The sequence below is a fragment of the Schistocerca gregaria genome, chromosome 10 (assembly GCF_023897955.1).
Source record: "Schistocerca gregaria isolate iqSchGreg1 chromosome 10, iqSchGreg1.2, whole genome shotgun sequence".
NCBI classification, from domain to species: Eukaryota; Metazoa; Arthropoda; class Insecta; order Orthoptera; family Acrididae; genus Schistocerca; species Schistocerca gregaria.
In genome coordinates this window covers 60,470,689-60,494,740 of record NC_064929.1, presented here as the reverse complement: position 1 = coordinate 60,494,740, position 24,052 = coordinate 60,470,689, and positions in this window count along the sequence as shown.

Sequence of the window (24,052 nt, the reverse complement as noted above, 5' to 3'; positions counted from 1 at the left end):
TTGAGACGTTTCTCCCATGGAGAAAAGTCAGCATGGTGCCTGTTGTATTCAATCCCTATTCAATTTCTGAGATTCATTAATGCTCTGAAGGTCCACGGATTACGGAATGCCACCAGATGTGCTTCGGAAACTACTATTGGCCTTCCAGGGAACGATCGAATCGTAGACAGTTTGAGACGTTTCTCAAACGGAGAAAAGTCCGCATGGTGCCTGTTTTATTCAAGCCCGATGCAATTTCAGTGTTTCATCAACACACTGAAGGTCCATACATTACAAAAGAATCCATATGTGCTTCGGAAGCTACTACTGTTCCACTAGGGAAAGATCAGAGCTTAGGCAGATAGAGAAACTACTCCCACGGAGAAAATTCAGCATGGTGACTGTTGTTTTCAATCCCGTTGCAGTTTCTGTGTTTCATTTACACTCTGAAGGGTCACAGATTACAGAACGCCTCCAGATGTGCTTCGGAAACTACAACTGCTCTTCCAGGGAACCATCAAAGTGTAACAGTCTGAGACATTACTCCCATGGAGAAAAGTCTTCATGGAGCCTATTGTATTCAATCCCGATGCAATTTCTGTGTTTCAGCAACAATCTGAATGTCCACAGATTACACAACGCCTTCAGATGTGCTTTGGAAACTACTACTGGTCTTCCAGGGAACGATCAAAACGTAGACAATCGAGACATTAATCCGATGGAGAAAAGTCCGCATGGTGCCTGTTGTATTCAATCCCGATGCTTTTTCTTTGTTTCAGCATCAATCTGAAGGTCCACAGATTACACAACGCCTCCAGATGTGCTTTGGAAACTACTACTGGTCTTCCCGGAATCGTCAAAGCGTAGACAGTTTGAGACATTACTCCCATGGAGAAAGTCCGCATGGTGCCTGTTGTATTCAATCCCGATGCAATTTCTGAGTTTCATTAACACTCCGAAGGTCCACGGATTACAGAACGCCACCAGATGTGCTTCGGGAACTACTATTGGTCTTCCAGGGAACGATCGAATCGTAGACGGTTTGAGACGTTCCTCGCATGGAGAAAAGTCCGCATGGTGCCTGTTTTATTCAAGCCCGATGCAATTTCAGTGTTTCATCAACACTCTGAAGGTCCATACATTACAAAATGAATCCAGATGAGCTTCGGAAGCTACTACTGTTCCTCCAGGGATAGATCAAAGCGTAGGCAGATTGAGACACTACTCCTACGGAGAAAATTCCGCATGGTGCCTGTTGTATTCAATCACAATGCAATTTCTTTGTTTCATCACCACTCTGAAGGTCCACAGATTACAGAACGCCTCCAGATGTGCTTCGGAAACTACAACTGCTCTTCCAGGGAACGATCAAAGTGTAACAGTCTGAGACATTACTCCCATGGAGAAAATCTTCATGGAGCCTATTGTATTCAATCCGCAAGCAATTTCTGTGATTCATCAACACTCTGAAGGTCCACAGATTACAGAACGTCTCCAGATGTGCTTCCGAAACTACAACTGGTCTTCCAGGGAACGATCAAAGCGTAACAGTTTGAGACATTACTCCCATGGAGAAAAGTCTTCATGGAGCCTGTTGTATTCAATCCGGATGCATTTTCTGTGTTTCATCAACACTCTGAAGGTCCAACGATTACAGAATGCCTACAGATGTGCTCGGAAAATACTACCAGTCTTCCAGGGAACGATCAAAGCGTAAGCAGATTGATACATGATTCCCATAAACAAAAGTCCGCATGATGCCGGTTGTTTTCAATCCCGATGCAATTTCAGTGTTTCATCAACAATCTGAAGGTCCATAGATTACAAAATGTCTCCAGATGAGCTTCAGAAGCTACTACTGTTCCTCCAGCGAACGATCAAAGCGTAGGCAGATTAGGTCATTACTCAAATGGAGAAAACTCCGCATGGTGCCTGTTGTATTCAATCCCGATGCAATTTCTTTGGTTCATCACCACTCTGAAGGTCCACAGATTACACCACGCCTCCAGATGTGCTTCGGAAACTACAACTGGTCTTCCAGGGAACGGTCAAATCATAACAGTTTGAGAAATTACTCCCATGGAGAAAAGTCTTCATGGAGCCTTTTGTATTCAATCCCGATGCAATTTATGTTTTTCATCAACACTCTGAAGGTCCACAGATTACAGAACGCCTCCAGATGTGCTTCGGAAACTACTACTGGTCTTCCAGAGAACGATCAAAGCGTAGACAATTTGAGACATTTCTCATATGGAGAAAAGTCCGCAAAGTGCCTGTTGTATTCAATTCCAAATAATTTCTATTTTCAACAACACTCTGAATGTCCACAGCTTACAGAACGCCTCCACCTGTGATTCGGAAACTTCTACTAGACTTCCAGTTAACGATCAAAGCAAAGACAGTTTGAGACATTGCACCCATGGAGAAAAGTCCGCATGGTGCCTGTTGTATTCAATCCCGATGCAATTGCTGTGTTTCATCAACACTCTGAAGGTCCACAGATTACAGAATGCCTCCAGATGTGCTTCGGAAACTACTACTGGTCTTTCCAGGGAACGATCAAAGCGTACACAGTTTGAGACATTACTTCTAAGGAGAATAGTCCGCATGGTGCATGTTGTATTCAATACCGATGCAATTTCTGAGTTTCATCAACACTCTGAAGCTCCACAGATTACAGAATGCCTCCAGATGTGCTTCGGTAACTACTACTGGTCTTCCAGGGAACGATCAAAGCAAAGACAGTTTGAGACATTACACCCATGGAGAAAAGTCCACATGGTGCCTGTTGTATTCTATCCCGATGCAATTTCTGTGTTTCATCAACACTCTGAAGCTCCACAGATTACAGAATGCCTCCAGATGTGCTTCGGAAACTACTACTGGTCATCCAGGGAACGATTAAAGCAAAGACAGTTTGAGGCATTACACCCATGCACTAAACTCCGCATGGTGTCTGTTGTATTCAATCCCGATGCAATTTCTGTGTTTCATCAATACCCTGAAGCTCCACAGATTACAGAATGCATCCAGATGTGCTTCGGAAACTACTACTGGTCTTCCAGGGAACGATCAAAGCAAAGACAATTTGAGGCATTACTCCCATGCACTAAACTCCGCATGGTGTCTGTTGTATTCAATCCCGATGCAATTGCTGTGTTTCATCAACACTCTGAAGGTCCACAGATTACAGAATGACTCCAGATGTGTTTCGGAAACTACTACTGGTATTCGAGGGATCGATCAAAGCGTAGGCAGAATGAGACATTACTCCCATGGAGAAAAGTCCCCATGGTGCCTGTTGTATTCCATCCCGATGCAATTTCTTTGTTTCATTAACACTCTGAAGGTCCACGGATTACAGAACGCCACCAGAAGCGCTTCGGAAACTACTATTGGACTTCCAGGGAACGTTCGAATCGTAGACAGTTTGAGACGTTTCTCCCACGGAGAAAAGTCTGCATGGTGCCTGTTGTATTCAAGCCCGTTGCAATTTCAGTGTTTCATCAACACTCTGAAGGTCGATACATTACAAAATGAATCCAGATGAGCTTCGGAAGCTACTACTGTTCCTACAGGGAAAGATCAAAGCGTAGGCAGATTGAGACGTTACTTCCACGGAGAAATTTCAACATGGTGCCGGTTGTATTCAATCCCGATGCAATTTATTTGTTTCATCACCACTCTGAAGGTCCACAGATTACAGAACGCCTCCAGATGTGCTTCGGAAACTACAACTGGTCTTCCAGGGAACGATCAAAGCGTAACAGTCTGATACATTACTACCATGGATAAAAGTCTTCATGGAGCCTATTGGATTCAATCCCGATGCAATTCCTTTGTTTCATCACCACTCTGAAGGTCCATAGATTACAGAACGCCTGCAGATGTGCTTCGAAATTTACAACTGATCTTCCAGGGAACGATCCAATTGTAAAAGTTTGAGACATTACTCCCATGGAGAAAAGTCTCCATGGAGGCTATTGTATTGAATCCCGATGCAATTTCTGTGTTTGATCAACACTCTGAGGGTCCACAGATTACAGAATGCCTCCAGCTGTGCTCGGAAAATACAACTGGTCTTCCAGGGAGCAATCAAGGCGTAGCCAGATAGAGACATTACTCCCATGGGGAAAAGTCCGCATGGTGCCTGATGTATTCAATCCCGATGCAATTTCTGTTTTTCATCTACTCACTGAAGGTCCACAGATTACATAACGCCACCAGGTGTGCTTCGGAAACTACAATTGGTCTTCCAGGCAACGATCAAAGCGTAGACTGATTGAGATGTTACTCCCATGTCGAAAAGGCCAAATGGTGCCTTTTGTATTCAATCCCGATGCTTTTTCTGTGTTTCAGCAACAATCTGAAGGTCCACAGATTACACAACGCCTCCAGATGTGCTTTGGAAACTGCTACTGGTCTTCCGGAATCGTCAAAGCGTTGACAGTTTGAGACATTACTCCCATGGAGAAAATTCCGCATGGTGCCTGTTGTATTCAATCCCGATGCAATTTCAGTGTTTCATCAACACTCTGAAGGTCTATAGATTACAAAATCCCTCCAGATGTGCTTCGGAAACTACTACTGGTCTTCCAGGGAACGATCACAGCAGAGACAGTTTGAGACATTACACCTATGGAGAAAAGTCCGCATGTTGCCTTTTGTATTCAATCCCGATGCAATTGCTGTGTTTCATCAATACTCTGAAGGCCCACAGATTACAGAATGACTCCAGATGTGTTTCGGAAACTTCTACTGGTATTCGAGGCGTCGATCAAAGCGTAGGCAGAATGAGACATTACTCCCATCGCGAAAAGTCCCCATGGTGCCTGTTGTATTCAATCCCGATCCAATTTCTTTGTTTAATTAACACTCTGAAGGTCCACGGATTACAGAACGCCAACAGAAGTGCTTCGGAAACTACTATTGGTCTTCCAGGGAACGATCGAATCGTAGACTGTTTGTGACGTTTCTTCCATGGAGAAATGTCCGCATGGTGCCTGTTGTATTCAATCCGGATGCAATTTCTTTGTTTCATCACCACTCTGAAGTTCCCCAGATTACAGAACGCCTCCAGATGTGCTTCGGAAACTACTACTTGTCTTCCAGGGAACGACCAAAGCGTAGACAATTTGAGACATTACTCCCATGGAGAAAAGTCCACAAAGTGCCTGTTGTATTTAATTACAATATAATTTCTTTTTTCAACAACACTCTGAATGTCTACAGATTACAGAACGCCTCCACCTGTGATTCGGAAACCTCTACTAGACTTCAAGTTAACGATCAAAGCAAAGACAGTTTGAGACATTACAACCATGGAGAAAAGACCGCATGGTGCCTTTTGTATTCAATCCCGATGCAATTGCTGTGTTTTACCAACACTCTGAAAGTCCACAGATTACAGAACGCCTCCACCTGTGCTTCGAAATCTTCTACTGGACTTACAGGGAACGATCAAAGCGTAGACAGTTTGAGACATTACTCCTATAGAGAAAAGTCCGCATTGTGCTTCTTGTAATCAATCATGTTGCATTTTCTGTATTACATCAACACTCTGAAGGTTCACAGATTACAGAATGCTTGCAGATGTGCTTTGGAATCTACTACTGGTCTTCCAGGAATCGATCAGAACGTAGACTGTATGAGACACTTCTCCCGCGGAGAAAAGGCCGCATGGTGTCTGTTGTATTCAATCCGGAAGCAATTTCTGTGTTTCATCAACACTCTGAAGCTCCACAAATTACAGAATGCCTCCAGATGTGCTTTGGAAACTACTACTGGTCTTCCAGGGAACGATCAAAGCAAAGACAGTTTGAGACATTTCACCCATGGAGAAAACTCCGCATGGTGTCTGTTTTATTTAATCCCGATGCAATTTCTGTCTTTCATCAACACTCTGAAACTCCACAGATTACAGAATGACTCCAGATGTGCTTCGGAAACTACTACTTGTCTTTCAGGGAACGATCAAAGCAAAGACAGTTTGAGACATTACACAAATGGAGAAAAGTCCGCATGGTGCCTTTTGTATTCAATCCCGATGCAATTTCTGTGTTTCATCAACACTCTGAAGCTCCACAGATTACAGAATGCCTCCAGATGTGCTTCGGAAACTACTACTGGTCTTCCAGGGGACGTTCAAAGCAAAGACAGTTTGAGACATTACTCCCATTGACTAAACTCCGCATGGTGTCTGTTGTATTCAATCCCGATGCAATATCTGTGTTTCATCAACACTCTGAGGCTCCACAGATTACAGAATGCCTCCAGATGTGCTTCAGAAACTACTACTGGTCTTCCAGGGAAAGATCAAAGCAAAGACAGTTTGAGACATTACACCCATGGAGAAAAGTCCGCATGGTGCCTATTGTATTCTATCCCGATGCAATTGCTGTGTTTCATCAACACTCTGAAGGTCCACAGATTACAGAATGCCTCCCGATGAGCTCCGGATAATACTACTGGTCTTCCAGGGAACGATCAAAGCGTAGAGAGTTTGAGACATTATTCCTATGGAGGAAAGTCCGCATGGTGCATGTTGTATTCAATCCCGATGCAATTTCTGTGCTTCAACAACACTCTGAAAGTCCACAGATTACAGAATGCCTCCAGATGTGCTTCGAAAACTACTAATGGTCTTCCAGGAATCGATCACAATTTAGTCAGTTTGTGACATTACTCCCATGGAGAAAAGTCCGCATGATGCCTGTCGTATTCAATCCCTATGCAATTTACGTGTTTCACTAACACTCTGAACGTCCACAGATTGCAGAATGCTTCTAGACGTGCTTCGGAAAGTACTACTGGTCTTCCAGGAATCGATCAAAACGTAGTCAGTTTGTGACATTATACCCATGGGGAAAAGTCCTCATGGAGCCTGTTGTATTCAATTCCAATATAATTTCTAGTTTCATCAACACTCTGAAGGTCCACAGATTACAGACCGCCTCCACTTGTGCTTCTGAAACTTCTACTCTCCTCCAGGGAATGATCAAACCATAGACAGTTTGAGACATTACTCCCATGGGGAAACGTGCTAATGGAGCCTGTTGCATTCAATTCCGCGCAATTTTTGTGTTTCATCAACACTCTGAGGGCCAAAGATTACAGAATGACTCCAGATGTGCTTCGTAAACTACTACTGGTCTTCCAGGAATCGATCTAAGCGTAGGCAGATTGATACATTATTCCCATGGAGAATAGTACGCACGATGCCTGTTGAATACAATCCCGATGCAGTTTCTGTGTTTCATTAACACTCTGAACGTCCACAGATTACAGAACGCCATCAGATGTGCTTTGGAAACTACTAATGGTCTTCCAGGGAACGATCCTGGCGTAGACATTTGGAGACATTACTCCCATGGAGAAATGTCCCCATGGAGCCTGTTGTAATCAATTCTGATGCAATTTCTGTGTTTCATCAACACTCTGAAAGTCCACAGATTACTGAATGGTTAAAGATGTGCTTCGGAAACTGCTACTGGTCTTATAGGGAACGATCAAAGCGTATACAGATTGAGGCGTCACTCCCATGGAGAAAAGTCCGCATAGTGCCTGTTCTATTCAATCCCGATGCAATTTCTGTGTTTCATCAACATTCTGTTACAGAATGCCTCGAGATGTGCTTCGGAATCTACTACTGGTCTTCACGAAACAATCACTGCGTAGACAGTTTGAGACATTACTCCCATGGAGAAAAGTCCGAATGGTGTCGGTTTTATTCAATCCCGATGCAATTTGTATGTTTCATCAACACTCTGAAGGTCCACAGACACAGGACGCCTCCACATGCGCTTTGGAAACTGATACTGTCTTCCAGGGAACGATCAAAGCGAAGACAATTTGAGACATTACTCCCATGGAGAAAAGTCCGCATGGTGCCTGATGTATTCAATCCCGATGCAATTTCTGTGTTTCATCAACACTCTGAAGGTCCACAGATTACAGAATACCTCCACATGTTCTTAGAAACTACTTCTGGTCTTCCTGGGAACGATCAAAGCGTAGACAGTATGAGGCATTACTCCCATGAAAAAAAGTCCGCTTGGTTCCTGGTGCGTTCAATCCCGATGCAATTTCTGTATTTCATCAATACTCTGAAGCTCAACAGATTACAGAATGCCCCCATATGTGGTTCGGAAACTACTACTGGTCTTCCAGGAAACGTTCACAACGTAGACAGTATGATACATTACTCCCGTGGAGAAAAGTCAGCATGGTGCCTGTTGTATTCAATCCCGATGCTATTTCTGTGTTACATCAACACTCTGAAGGTCCACAGATTACAGAATGCCTCCAGATGTGCCTCGCAAACTACTACTGGTGTTCAACCTAACGATCAAAGATTACACAGTTTGAGACATTACAACCATGTAGAAAAGTCCGCATGGTGCCTGCTGTCTTCAATCACGATACAATTTCCTTGTTTTATTAACGCTCTGAAGGTCCACAAGTTACAGAATGCCTCCAGCTGTGCTCGGAAAATACTACTGGTCTTCCAGGGAGTGATAAAATCGTAGGCAGATTGATACATTTCTCCCATGGAGAAGAGTCAGCATTGTGCCAGTTGTATTCAATCCCAATGCAATTTCTGTGTTTCATCAACACTTTGAAAGTCCAAAGATTACAGAACGCCTCCAGATGTGCTTCGGAAACTACTACTGGTCTTCCAGGGAACGATCAATGCGTAGACAATTTGAGACATTACTCCCATGGAGGAAAGTGCGCATGGTGACTGCTGTATTCAATCCCGATGCAATTTCTTTGTTTCATTAACACTCTGAAGGTCCACGGATTACAGAACGCCACCAGATGTGCTTCGGAAACTACTATTGGTCTTCCAGGGAACGATCGAATCGTAGACTGTTTGAGACGTTTCTCCCATGGAGAAAAGTCCGCATGGTGCCTGTTGTATTCAATCCCATTGCTTTTTCTGTGTTTCAGCAACAATCTGAAGGTCCACAGATTACACAACGCCTCCACATGTGCTTTGGAAACTACCACTGGTCTTCCCGGAATCGTCAAAACGTAGACAGTTTGAGACATTACTCCCATCGAGAAAAGTCCGCATGGTGCCTGTTGTATTCAATCCCGATGCAATTTCTGAGTTTCATCAACACTCTGAAAATCCACAGAATACGTAATACCTCTAGATGTGCTTCGGACACTACTACCGGTTTTCCAGGGAACGATCAAAGCGTAGACAGTTTGAGACATTACTCCCATGGAGAAAAGTCCCCAAGGTGCCTGTTGTATTCAATCCCGATGCAATTTCTTTGTTTCATTAACACTCTGAAGGTCCACGGATTACAGAACGCCACCAGATGTGCTTCGGAAACTACTATTGGTCTTCCAGGGAACGATCGAATCGTAGACTGTTTGAGACGTTTCTCCCATGGAGAAAAGTCCGCATGGTGCCTGTTGTATTCAATCCCTATTCAATTTCTGAGATTCATTAATGCTCTGAAGGTCCACGGATTACGGAATGCCACCAGATGTGCTTCGGAAACTACTATTGGCCTTCCAGGGAACGATCGAATCGTAGACAGTTTGAGACGTTTCTCAAACGGAGAAAAGTCCGCATGGTGCCTGTTTTATTCAAGCCCGATGCAATTTCAGTGTTTCATCAACACACTGAAGGTCCATACATTACAAAAGAATCCATATGTGCTTCGGAAGCTACTACTGTTCCACTACGGAAAGATCAGAGCTTAGGCAGATAGAGAAACTACTCCCACGGAGAAAATTCAGCATGGTGACTGTTGTTTTCAATCCCGTTGCAGTTTCTGTGTTTCATTTACACTCTGAAGGGTCACAGATTACAGAACGCCTCCAGATGTGCTTCGGAAACTACAACTGCTCTTCCAGGGAACCATCAAAGTGTAACAGTCTGAGACATTACTCCCATGGAGAAAAGTCTTCATGGAGCCTATTGTATTCAATCCCGATGCAATTTCTGTGTTTCAGCAACAATCTGAATGTCCACAGATTACACAACGCCTTCAGATGTGCTTTGGAAACTACTACTGGTCTTCCAGGGAACGATCAAAACGTAGACAATCGAGACATTAATCCGATGGAGAAAAGTCCGCATGGTGCCTGTTGTATTCAATCCCGATGCTTTTTCTTTGTTTCAGCATCAATCTGAAGGTCCACAGATTACACAACGCCTCCAGATGTGCTTTGGAAACTACTACTGGTCTTCCCGGAATCGTCAAAGCGTAGACAGTTTGAGACATTACTCCCATGGAGAAAGTCCGCATGGTGCCTGTTGTATTCAATCCCGATGCAATTTCTGAGTTTCATTAACACTCCGAAGGTCCACGGATTACAGAACGCCACCAGATGTGCTTCGGGAACTACTATTGGTCTTCCAGGGAACGATCGAATCGTAGACGGTTTGAGACGTTCCTCGCATGGAGAAAAGTCCGCATGGTGCCTGTTTTATTCAAGCCCGATGCAATTTCAGTGTTTCATCAACACTCTGAAGGTCCATACATTACAAAATGAATCCAGATGAGCTTCGGAAGCTACTACTGTTCCTCCAGGGATAGATCAAAGCGTAGGCAGATTGAGACACTACTCCTACGGAGAAAATTCCGCATGGTGCCTGTTGTATTCAATCACAATGCAATTTCTTTGTTTCATCACCACTCTGAAGGTCCACAGATTACAGAACGCCTCCAGATGTGCTTCGGAAACTACAACTGCTCTTCCAGGGAACGATCAAAGTGTAACAGTCTGAGACATTACTCCCATGGAGAAAATCTTCATGGAGCCTATTGTATTCAATCCGCAAGCAATTTCTGTGATTCATCAACACTCTGAAGGTCCACAGATTACAGAACGTCTCCAGATGTGCTTCCGAAACTACAACTGGTCTTCCAGGGAACGATCAAAGCGTAACAGTTTGAGACATTACTCCCATGGAGAAAAGTCTTCATGGAGCCTGTTGTATTCAATCCGGATGCATTTTCTGTGTTTCATCAACACTCTGAAGGTCCAACGATTACAGAATGCCTACAGATGTGCTCGGAAAATACTACCAGTCTTCCAGGGAACGATCAAAGCGTAAGCAGATTGATACATGATTCCCATAAACAAAAGTCCGCATGATGCCGGTTGTTTTCAATCCCGATGCAATTTCAGTGTTTCATCAACAATCTGAAGGTCCATAGATTACAAAATGTCTCCAGATGAGCTTCAGAAGCTACTACTGTTCCTCCAGCGAACGATCAAAGCGTAGGCAGATTAGGTCATTACTCAAATGGAGAAAACTCCGCATGGTGCCTGTTGTATTCAATCCCGATGCAATTTCTTTGGTTCATCACCACTCTGAAGGTCCACAGATTACACCACGCCTCCAGATGTGCTTCGGAAACTACAACTGGTCTTCCAGGGAACGGTCAAATCATAACAGTTTGAGAAATTACTCCCATGGAGAAAAGTCTTCATGGAGCCTTTTGTATTCAATCCCGATGCAATTTATGTTTTTCATCAACACTCTGAAGGTCCACAGATTACAGAACGCCTCCAGATGTGCTTCGGAAACTACTACTGGTCTTCCAGAGAACGATCAAAGCGTAGACAATTTGAGACATTTCTCATATGGAGAAAAGTCCGCAAAGTGCCTGTTGTATTCAATTCCAAATAATTTCTATTTTCAACAACACTCTGAATGTCCACAGCTTACAGAACGCCTCCACCTGTGATTCGGAAACTTCTACTAGACTTCCAGTTAACGATCAAAGCAAAGACAGTTTGAGACATTGCACCCATGGAGAAAAGTCCGCATGGTGCCTGTTGTATTCAATCCCGATGCAATTGCTGTGTTTCATCAACACTCTGAAGGTCCACAGATTACAGAATGCCTCCAGATGTGCTTCGGAAACTACTACTGGTCTTTCCAGGGAACGATCAAAGCGTACACAGTTTGAGACATTACTTCTAAGGAGAATAGTCCGCATGGTGCGTGTTGTATTCAATACCGATGCAATTTCTGAGTTTCATCAACACTCTGAAGCTCCACAGATTACAGAATGCCTCCAGATGTGCTTCGGTAACTACTACTGGTCTTCCAGGGAACGATCAAAGCAAAGACAGTTTGAGACATTACACCCATGGAGAAAAGTCCACATGGTGCCTGTTGTATTCTATCCCGATGCAATTTCTGTGTTTCATCAACACTCTGAAGCTCCACAGATTACAGAATGCCTCCAGATGTGCTTCGGAAACTACTACTGGTCATCCAGGGAACGATTAAAGCAAAGACAGTATGAGACATTACTCCCATGGACTAATCTCCGCATGGTGTCTGTTGTATTCAATCCCGATGCAATTGCTGTGTTTCATCAACACTCTGAAGGTCCACAGATTACAGAATGACTCCAGATGTGTTTCGGAAACTACTACTGGTATTCGAGGGATCGATCAAAGCGTAGGCAGAATGAGACATTACTCCCATGGAGAAAAGTCCCCATGGTGCCTGTTGTATTCCATCCCGATGCAATTTCTTTGTTTCATTAACACTCTGAAGGTCCACGGATTACAGAACGCCACCAGAAGTGCTTCGGAAACTACTATTGGACTTCCAGGGAACGTTCGAATCGTAGACAGTTTGAGACGTTTCTCCCACGGAGAAAAGTCTGCATGGTGCCTGTTGTATTCAAGCCCGTTGCAATTTCAGTGTTTCATCAACACTCTGAAGGTCCATACATTACAAAATGAATCCAGATGAGCTTCGGAAGCTACTACTGTTCCTCCAGGGAAAGATCAAAGCGTAGGCAGATTGAGACGTTACTTCCACGGAGAAATTTCAACATGGTGCCGGTTGTATTCAATCCCGATGCAATTTATTTGTTTCATCACCACTCTGAAGGTCCACAGATTACAGAACGCCTCCAGATGTGCTTCGGAAACTACAACTGGTCTTCCAGGGAACGATCAAAGCGTAACAGGCTGATACATTACTACCATGGATAAAAGTCTTCATGGAGCCTATTGGATTCAATCCCGATGCAATTTCTTTGTTTCATCACCACTCTGAAGGTCCATAGATTACAGAACGCCTGCAGATGTGCTTCGAAATTTACAACTGATCTTCCAGGGAACGATCCAATTGTAAAAGTTTGAGACATTACTCCCATGGAGAAAAGTCCGCATGGTGCCTGTTGTATTCAATCCCGATGCAATTGCTGTGTTTCATCAACACTCTGAAGGTCCACAGATTACAGAATGCCTCCAGATGTGCTTCGGAAACTACTACTGGTCTTTCCAGGGAACGATCAAAGCGTACACAGTTTGAGACATTACTTCTAAGGAGAATAGTCCGCATGGTGCGTGTTGTATTCAATACCGATGCAATTTCTGAGTTTCATCAACACTCTGAAGCTCCACAGATTACAGAATGCCTCCAGATGTGCTTCGGTAACTACTACTGGTCTTCCAGGGAACGATCAAAGCAAAGACAGTTTGAGACATTACACCCATGGAGAAAAGTCCACATGGTGCCTGTTGTATTCTATCCCGATGCAATTTCTGTGTTTCATCAACACTCTGAAGCTCCACAGATTACAGAATGCCTCCAGATGTGCTTCGGAAACTACTACTGGTCATCCAGGGAACGATTAAAGCAAAGACAGTATGAGACATTACTCCCATGGACTAATCTCCGCATGGTGTCTGTTGTATTCAATCCCGATGCAATTGCTGTGTTTCATCAACACTCTGAAGGTCCACAGATTACAGAATGACTCCAGATGTGTTTCGGAAACTACTACTGGTATTCGAGGGATCGATCAAAGCGTAGGCAGAATGAGACATTACTCCCATGGAGAAAAGTCCCCATGGTGCCTGTTGTATTCCATCCCGATGCAATTTCTTTGTTTCATTAACACTCTGAAGGTCCACGGATTACAGAACGCCACCAGAAGTGCTTCGGAAACTACTATTGGACTTCCAGGGAACGTTCGAATCGTAGACAGTTTGAGACGTTTCTCCCACGGAGAAAAGTCTGCATGGTGCCTGTTGTATTCAAGCCCGTTGCAATTTCAGTGTTTCATCAACACTCTGAAGGTCCATACATTACAAAATGAATCCAGATGAGCTTCGGAAGCTACTACTGTTCCTCCAGGGAAAGATCAAAGCGTAGGCAGATTGAGACGTTACTTCCACGGAGAAATTTCAACATGGTGCCGGTTGTATTCAATCCCGATGCAATTTATTTGTTTCATCACCACTCTGAAGGTCCACAGATTACAGAACGCCTCCAGATGTGCTTCGGAAACTACAACTGGTCTTCCAGGGAACGATCAAAGCGTAACAGTCTGATACATTACTACCATGGATAAAAGTCTTCATGGAGCCTATTGGATTCAATCCCGATGCAATTTCTTTGTTTCATCACCACTCTGAAGGTCCATAGATTACAGAACGCCTGCAGATGTGCTTCGAAATTTACAACTGATCTTCCAGGGAACGATCCAATTGTAAAAGTTTGAGACATTACTCCCATGGAGAAAAGTCTCCATGGAGGCTATTGTATTGAATCCCGATGCAATTTCTGTGTTTGATCAACACTCTGAGGGTCCACAGATTACAGAATGCCTCCAGCTGTGCTCGGAAAATACAACTGGTCTTCCAGGGAGCAATCAAGGCGTAGCCAGATAGAGACATTACTCCCATGGGGAAAAGTCCGCATGGTGCCTGATGTATTCAATCCCGATGCAATTTCTGTTTTTCATCTACTCACTGAAGGTCCACAGATTACATAACGCCACCAGGTGTGCTTCGGAAACTACAATTGGTCTTCCAGGCAACGATCAAAGCGTAGACTGATTGAGTTGTTACTCCCATGTCGAAAAGGCCAAATGGTGCCTTTTGTATTCAATCCCGATGCTTTTTCTGTGTTTCAGCAACAATCTGAAGGTCCACAGATTACACAACGCCTCCAGATGTGCTTTGGAAACTGCTACTGGTCTTCCGGAATCGTGAAAGCGTAGACAGTTTGAGACATTACTCCCATGGAGAAAATTCCGCATGGTGCCTGTTGTATTCAATCCCGATGCAATTTCAGTGTTTCATCAACACTCTGAAGGTCTATAGATTACAAAATCCCTCCAGATGTGCTTCGGAAACTACTACTGGTCTTCCAGGGAACGATCACAGCAGAGACAGTTTGAGACATTACACCTATGGAGAAAAGTCCGCATGTTGCCTTTTGTATTCAATCCCGATGCAATTGCTGTGTTTCATCAATACTCTGAAGGCCCACAGATTACAGAATGACTCCAGATGTGTTTCGGAAACTTCTACTGGTATTCGAGGCGTCGATCAAAGCGTAGGCAGAATGAGACATTACTCCCATCGCGAAAAGTCCCCATGGTGCCTGTTGTATTCAATCCCGATCCAATTTCTTTGTTTAATTAACACTCTGAAGGTCCACGGATTACAGAACGCCAACAGAAGTGCTTCGGAAACTACTATTGGTCTTCTAGGGAACGATCGAATCGTAGACTGTTCGTGACGTTTCTTCCATGGAGAAATGTCCGCATGGTGCCTGTTGTATTCAATCCGGATGCAATTTCTTTGTTTCATCACCACTCTGAAGTTCCCCAGATTACAGAACGCCTCCAGATGTGCTTCGGAAACTACTACTTGTCTTCCAGGGAACGACCAAAGCGTAGACAATTTGAGACATTACTCCCATGGAGAAAAGTCCACAAAGTGCCTGTTGTATTTAATTACAATATAATTTCTTTTTTCAACAACACTCTGAATGTCTACAGATTACAGAACGCCTCCACCTGTGATTCGGAAACCTCTACTAGACTTCAAGTTAACGATCAAAGCAAAGACAGTTTGAGACATTACAACCATGGAGAAAAGACCGCATGGTGCCTTTTGTATTCAATCCCGATGCAATTGCTGTGTTTTACCAACACTCTGAAAGTCCACAGATTACAGAACGCCTCCACCTGTGCTTCGAAATCTTCTACTGGACTTACAGGGAACGATCAAAGCGTAGACAGTTTGAGACATTACTCCTATAGAGAAAAGTCCGCATTGTGCTTCTTGTAATCAATCATGTTGCATTTTCTGTATTACATCAACACTCTGAAGGTTCACAGATTACAGAATGCTTGCAGATGTGCTTTGGAATCTACTACTGGTCTTCCAGGAATCGATCAGAACGTAGACTGTATGAGACACTTCTCCCGCGGAGAAAAGGCCGCATGGTGTCTGTTGTATTCAATCCGGAAGCAATTTCTGTGTTTCATCAACACTCTGAAGCTCCACAAATTACAGAATGCCTCCAGATGTGCTTTGGAAACTACTACTGGTCTTCCAGGGAACGATCAAAGCAAAGACAGTTTGAGACATTTCACCCATGGAGAAAACTCCGCATGGTGTCTGTTTTATTTAATCCCGATGCAATTTCTGTCTTTCATCAACACTCTGAAGCTCCACAGATTACAGAATGACTCCAGATGTGCTTCGGAAACTACTACTTGTCTTTCAGGGAACGATCAAAGCAAAGACAGTTGGAGACATTACACCCATGGAGAAAAGTCCGCATGGGGCCTTTTGTATTCAATCCCGATGCAATTTCTGTGCTTCAACAACACTCTGAAAGTCCACAGATTACAGAATGCCTCCAGATGTGCTTCGAAAACTACTAATGGTCTTCCAGGAATCGATCACAATTTAGTCAGTTTGTGACATTACTCCCATTTGGAAAAGTCCGCATTGTGCCTGTCGTATTCAATCCCGAAGCAATTGCTGTGGTTCATCAACACTGTGAAAGTCCACAGATTACAGAATGCCTCCAGATGAGTTTCGGAAAATACTACTGGCCTTCCAGGGAACGATCAAACGAAGACAGATTTAAACAATACTCCAATGGAGAAAACTCCGCATGGTGTCTGTTGTATTCAATCCCGATGCAATTTCTGTGTTTAATCAACACTCTGAAGCTCCACAGATTACAGAATGCCTCCAGATGTGCTTCGGAAACTACTACTGGTCTTCCAGGGAACGTTCAAAGCAAAGACAGTTTGAGACATTACTCCCATGCACTAAACTCCGCATGGTGCCTGTTGTATTCAATCCCGATGCAATTTCTGTGTTTCATCAACACTCTGAAGCTCCACAGATTACAGAATGACTCCAGATGTGCTTCGGAAACTACTACTTGTCTTTCAGGGAACGATCAAAGCAAAGACAGTTTGAGACATTACACCCATGGAGAAAAGTCCGCATGGTGCCTTTTGTATTCAATCCCGATGCAATTTCTGTGTTTCATCAACACTCTGAAGCTCCACAGATTACAGAATGCCTCCAGATGTGCTTCGGAAACTACTACTGGTCTTCCAGGGGACGTTCAAAGCAAAGACAGTTTGAGACATTACTCCCATTGACTAAACTCCGCATGGTGTCTGTTGTATTCAATCCCGATGCAATATCTGTGTTTCATCAACACTCTGAAGCTCCACAGATTACAGAATGCCTCCAGATGTGCTTCGGAAACTACTACTGGTCTTCCAGGGAAAGATCAAAGCAAAGACAGTTTGAGACATTACACCCATGGAGAAAAGTCCGCATGGTGCCTATTGTATTCAATCCCGATGCAATTGCTGTGTTTCATCAACACTCTGAAGGTCCACAGATTACAGAATGCCTCCCGATGAGCTCCGGAAAATACTACTGGTCTTCCAGGGAACGATCAAAGCGTAGAGAGTTTGAGACATTATTCCTATGGAGGAAAGTCCGCATGGTGCATGTTGTATTCAATCCCGATGCAATTTCTGTGCTTCAACAACACTCTGAAAGTCCACAGATTACAGAATGCCGCCAGATGTGCTTCGAAAACTACTAATGGTCTTCCAGGAATCGATCACAATTTAGTCAGTTTGTGACATTACTCCCATTTGGAAAAGTCCGCATGGTGCCTGTTGGATTCAATCATAGAGCAATTTCTGTGTTTCATCAACACTCTGAAAGTCCACAGATTACAGAATGACTCCAGTTGTGTTTCGGAAACTACTACTGGTATTCGAGGGATCGATCAAAGCGTAGGCAGATTGAGACATTACTCCCATGGAGAAAAGTCCGCAAGGCGTCTGTTGTATTCAATCCCGATGCAATTTCTGTGTTTCATCAACACTCTGGAGCTCCACGGATTACAGAATGCCTCCAGATGTGCTTCGGAAACTACTACTGGTCTTCCAGGGAACGTTCAAAGGAAAGACAGTTTGAGACATTACTCCCATGCACTAAACTCCGCATGGTGTCTGGTGTATTCAATCCCGATGCAATTTCTGTGTTTCATCAACACTCTGAAGCTCCACAGATTACAGAATGCCTCCAGATGTGCTTCGGAAACTACTACTGGTTTTCCAGGGAACGATCAAAGCAAAGACAGTTTGAGACAGTACACCCATTAAGAAAAGTCCGCATGGTGCCTGTTGTATTCAATCCCGATGCAATTTCTGTGTTTCATCAACACTCTGAAGCTCCACAGATTACAGAATGCCTCCAGATGAGCTTCGGAAACTACTACTGGTTTTCCATGGAACGATCAGAGCAAAGACAGTTTAAGACATTACTCCCATGCACTAAACTCAGCATGGTGTCTGTTGTATTCAATCCCGATGCAATTTCTGTGTTTCATCAACACTCTGAAGCTCCATAGATTACAGAATGCCTCCAGATGTGCTTCTTAAACTACTGCTGGTCTTCCAGGGAACGTTCAAAGCAAAGACAGTTAGAGACATTACTCCCATGCACTAAACTCCGCATGGTGTCTGTTGTATTCAATCCCGATGCAATCTCTGTGTTTCATCAACACTCTGAAGCTCCACAGATTACAGAATGCCTCCAGATGTGCTTCGGAAACTACTACTGGTCTTCCAGGGAACGATCAAAGCGTAGAGAGTTTGACACATTACTCCTATGGAGAAAAGTCCGCATGGTGCATGTTGTATTCAATCCCGATGCAATTTCTGTGTTTCAACAACACTCTGAAAGTCCACAGATTACAGAATGCCTCCAGATGTGCTTCAAAAACTACTAATGGTCTTCCAGGAATCGATCAAAATTTAGTCAGTTTGTGACATTACTCCCATGTGGAAAAGTCCGCATGGTGCCTGTTGTATTCAATCATAGAGCAATTTCTGTGTTTCATCAACACTCTGAAAGTTTACAGATTACAGAATGACTCCAGATGAGTTTCGGAAACTACTACTGGTATTCGAGGGATCGATCAAAGCGTAGGCAGAATGAGACATTACTCCCATGGAGAAAGGCCGCAAGGCGTCTGTTGTATTCAATCCCGATGCAATTTCTGCTTTTCATCAACACTCTGAAGCTCCACAGATAACAGAATGCCTCCAGATGTGCTTCGGAAGCTACTACTGGTCTTCCAGGGAACGATCAACGCGTACACAATTTGAGACATTCCTTCTAAGGAGAAAAGTCCGCATGGTGCATGTAATATTCAATACCGATGCAATCTCTGTGTTTCATCAACACTCTGAAAGTCCACAGATTACAGAATGATTCCAGATGTGCTTCGAAAACCACTTTTGGTCTTCCAGGAATCGATCAAAATGTAGTCAGTTTGAGACATTACTCCCATGGACAAAAGTCCGCATTTTGCCTGTTGTATTTAATGACGATGCTTTTTCTGTGTTTCATTAACACACTGAAGCTCCACAGATTACAAAACGCATCCAGATGTGCTTCGGAAACTACTACTGGTCTTCCAGGGAACGATCAAATCGTATACAGTTTGAGACGTTACTCCCATGTAGGAAAGTCCAAATCGTGACTGTCGTATTTAATCCCGATGCAATTTCAGTGTTTCATCAACACTCTGAAGCTCCACAGATTACAGAATGCCTCCAGATGTGCTTCGGAAACTACTACTGGTCTTCCAGGGAACGATCAAAGCGAAGACCGTTTGAGACATTACTCCCATGGAGAAAACTCCACATGGTGTCTGTTGTATTCAATCCCGATGCAATTTCTGTGTTTCATCAACACTCTGAAGCTCCACAGATTACAGAATGCCTCCAGATGTGCTTCGGAAACTACTACTGGTCTTCCAGGGAACGATCAAAGCAAAGACAGTTTGAGACATTACTCCCATGGAGAAAAGTACGTATGGTGCCTGTTGTATTCAATCCCGATGCAATTTCTGTGTTTCATCAACACTCTGAAGCTCCACAGATTACAGAATGCCTCCAGATGTGCTTAGGAAACTACTACTGGTCTTCCAGGGAAAGATCAAAGCAAAGACAGTTTGAGACATTACTCCCATGGACTAATCTCCGCATGGTGTCTGTTGTATTCAATCCCGATGCAATTTCTGTGTTTCATCAACACTCTGAAAGTATACAGATTACAGAATGCCTCCAGATGTGCTTCGGAAAATACTACTGGTCTTCCAGGGAACGATCAAAGCAAAGACAGTTTGAGACATTACACCCATGGAGAAAAGTCCGCATGGTGCCTGTTGTATTCAATCCCGATGCAATTGCTGTGTTTCATCAACACTCTGAAGGTCCACAGATTACAGAATGCCTCCAGATGAGCTTCGGAAAATACTACTGGTCTTCCAGGGAACGATGAAACGATGGTAGTTTGAGACAATATTCCAATGGAGAAAACTCGGCATTGTGTCTATTGTATTCAATCCCGATGCAATATCTGTGTTTCATCAACACTCTGAAGCTCCACAGATTACAGAATGCCTCCAGATGTGCTTCGGAAACTACTACTGGTCTTCCAGGGAACGATCAAAGCGTAGAGAGTTTGAGACATTACTCCTATGGAGAAAAGTCCGCATGGTGCATGTTGTATTCAATCCCGATGCAATTTCTGTGTTTCAACAACACTCTGAAAGTCCACATATTACAGAATGCCCCCAGATGTGCTTCGAAAACTACTAATGGTCTTCCAGGAATCGATCACAATTAATTCAGTTTGTGACATTACTTCCATTCTGAAAAGTCCGCATGGTGCCTGTTGGATTCAATCATAGAGCAATTTCTGAGTTTCATCAACACTCTGAAAGTCCACAGATTACAGAATGACTCCAGATGTGTTTCGGAAACAACTACTGGTATTCGAGGGATCGATCAAAGCGTAGGCAGAATGAGACATTACTCCCATGGAGAAAAGTCCGCAAGGCGTCTGTTGTATTCAATCCCGATGCAATTTCTGTGTTTCATCGACACTCTGAAGGTCCACAGATTACAGAATGCCTCCAGATGTGCTTCGGAAACTACTACTGGTTTTCCAGGGAACGATCAAAGCAAAGACAGTTTGAGACTGTATACCCATGGAGAAAAGCCCGCATGGTGCCTATTGTATTCAATCCTGATGGAATTTCTGTGTTTCATCAACAATCTGAAGCTCCACAGATTACAGAATGCCTCCAGATGTGCTTCGGAAACTACTATTGGTCTTCCATGGAACGATCAGAGCAAAGACAGTTTGAGACATTACTCCCATGCACTAAACTCCGCATGGTGTCTGTTGTATTCAATCCCGATGCAATTTCTGTGTTTCATCAACACTCTGAAGCTCCACAGATTACAGAATGCCTCCAGATGTGCTTCGGAAACTACTACTGGTCTTTCAGGGAACGATCAAAGCAAAGACAGTTTGAGACTTTACACCCATGGAAAAAGTCCGCATGGTGCCTGTTGTATTCAATCCCGATTCAATTTCTGTGTTTCATCAACACTCTGAAGCTCCACAGATTACAGAATGCCTCCAGATGTTATTCTTAAACTACTACTGGTCTTCCAGGGAACGTTCAAAGCAAAGACAGTTTGAGACATTACTCCATTGCACTTAACTCCGCATGGTCTCTGTTGTATTCAATCCCGATGAAATTTCTGTGTTTCATCAACACTCTGAAGCTCCACAGATTACAGAATGCCTCCAGATGTGCTTCGGAAACTACTACTGGTCTTCCAGGGAACGATCAAAGCGTAGAGAGTTTGAGACATTACTCCTATGGAGAAAAGTCCGCATGGTGCGTGTTGTATTCAATCCCGATGCAATTTCTGTGTTTCAACAACACTCTGAAGCTCCACAGATTACAGAATGCCTCCAGATGTGCTTCGGAAACTACAACTGGTCTTCCAGGGAACGATCAAAACAAAGACAGTTTGAGACACTACTCCCATGGACTAAACTCCGCATGGTGTCTGTTGTATTCAATCCCGATGCAATTTCTGCTTTTCATCAACACTCTGAAGCTCCACAGATTACAGACTGCCTCCAGATGTGCTTCGGAAACTACTACTGGTCTTCCACGGAACGATCAACGCGTACACAATTTGAGACATTCCTTCTAAGGAGAAAAGTCCGCATGGTGCATGTTATATTCAATACCGATGCAATCTCTGTGTTTCATCAACACTCTGAAAGTCCACAGATTACAGAATGCCTCCAGATGTGCTTCGAAATCTACTTTTGGTCTTCCAGGAATCGATCAAAAGGTAGTCAGTTTGAGACATTACTCCCATGGACAAAAGTCCGCATGGTGCCTGTTGTATTTAATGACGATGCTTTTTCTGTGTTCCATTAACACACTGAAGCTCCACAGATTACAAAACGCATCCAGATGTGCTTCGGAAACTACTACTGGTCTTCCAGGGAACGATGAAATCGTAGACAGTTTGAGACGTTACTGCCATGTAGGAAAGTCCAAATCGTGACTGTCGTATTTAATCCCGATGCAATTTCAGTGTTTCATCAACACTCTGAAGCTCCACAGTTTACAGAATGCCTCCAGATGTGCTTCGGAAACTACTACTGGTCTTCCAGGGAACGATCAAAGCGAAGACCGTTTGAGACATTACTCCCATGGAGAAAACTCCGCATGGTGTCTGTTTTATTTAATCCCGATGCAATTTCTGTGTTTCATCAACACTCTGAAGGTCCACAGATTACAGAATGCCTCCAGATGTGCTTCGGAAAATACTACTGGTCTTCCAGGGAACGATCAAAGCAAAGACAGTTTGAGACATTACACCCTTGGAGAAAAGTCCGCATGGTGCCTGTTGTATTCAATCCCGATGCTATTGCTGTGTTTCATCAACACTCTGAAGGTCCACAGATTACAGAATGCCTCCAGATGAGCTTCGGGAATTACTGCTGGTCTTCCAGGGAACGATCAAACGAAGACAGTTTGAGACAATACTCCAATGGAGAAAACTCCGCATGATGTCTGTTTTAATCAATCCCGATGCAATTTCTGTGTCCACAGATTACAGAATGACTCCAGATGTGTTTCGGAAACTACTACTGGTATTCGAGGGATCGATCAAAGCGTAAGCAGAATGAGACATTACTCCCATGGAGAAAAGTCCGCGTGTGTGTGTGTGTGTGTGTGTGTTTGAGGTTTATGGGCGCTAAACAGCGTGGTCATCAGCACCCAAACGCATAGAAACAGGAACACAAGCGGTGAAGGGACGAAGACGGACGGCGAACAAGGAGAACGGCTAAAAGACAGAGGCCTGACGCATTTCCAAAGGCGCACATACAGAGGCAAAACAAGAGGAGAAGAAACACATTAAAAAAGGAAAGGAAACACAAAGAAAAGGGAACAGATATCGAAGGGAAACAAGGAGGTAATCGTGACTGGCGGACCTCTTACCTAAAACCTGGGAGAGCCAGTCACCCAGCAGCACCTTAAAACCTTCTCCCTAAAATCCGATGCAACAGATTGGACAGGACACAAAACCGTAAGACCTTAACCACAGTCGCTGCGTCGTCTTGCAAAATAGAGGGCAAATCCGGTGGCAAGGAAACCACCGCCCTCTGGTCAGGGAATAAATGACAGTCAAGTAAAATGTGGCGGACAGTAATCTGGACGCCACAAGCACTGCAGATTGGGGGGTCCTCCCGCCGGAGTAAAAAACCATGGGTGAAGGGACTGTGTCCAATGCGGAGGCGAGTGAGGAGAACCTCATCCCGCCTGTATGACTGGTAGGACGTACGCCATGGTCGCGTAGTAGCCTTTACCAGACGCAGCTTATTGTCAGAA